We start from the raw sequence: 551 nt of genomic DNA, 5'->3' as shown, positions 1-551 counted from the left end.
CTTGAGTAGTGATGAGGGGTGATTAGAAATTAAATTGTCAAATAATTCAGAAATTTGAAAATAGGGAAAAAATCCAAAAAAATAAAAAAATCAAAAAAATTCCTTTAGTCACCGGGACTAAAGGTGGAGCTCCAGACAGCGGCCACGTGGAGCCCCTTTAGTCACGGTTCGCTTATGAACCAGGACTAGAGGTTTTGGGCTTTAGTCCCGGTTCCAGAACGAGGACTAAAGACCCATTTTCTACTAGTGTCTCCGATCCAAATTAATTAACGCTACCTCAGGTCAGCTTTAGTACAAAGTTGTACTAAAGTAGCGTTAATTAATATGGATCAGAGAGAGTGCGAAAGTTTGTTTGCTAATTTAAATGGTTATTCTCGGCGATTGACTCATAGTGTGAAGCTGGTCTATAAATCATTATTTTGAATAACATTAGCTAAATGACAGTCGACTGAATTTCAAATTGGGGTCAATCGATTTTTGAGAGAACGCCGGAGGAAAGAAAAGAGAAGGAAGGGGCTCATCGAAGGACTACCCCATTATCGATCTTAGGG

The sequence above is a fragment of the Triticum dicoccoides genome, chromosome 2A, assembly GCF_002162155.2.
Source record: "Triticum dicoccoides isolate Atlit2015 ecotype Zavitan chromosome 2A, WEW_v2.0, whole genome shotgun sequence".
NCBI classification, from domain to species: Eukaryota; Viridiplantae; Streptophyta; class Magnoliopsida; order Poales; family Poaceae; genus Triticum; species Triticum dicoccoides.
The sequence above is the reverse complement of the archived record's forward strand: the minus strand, read 5'-3'. Positions refer to the sequence as shown.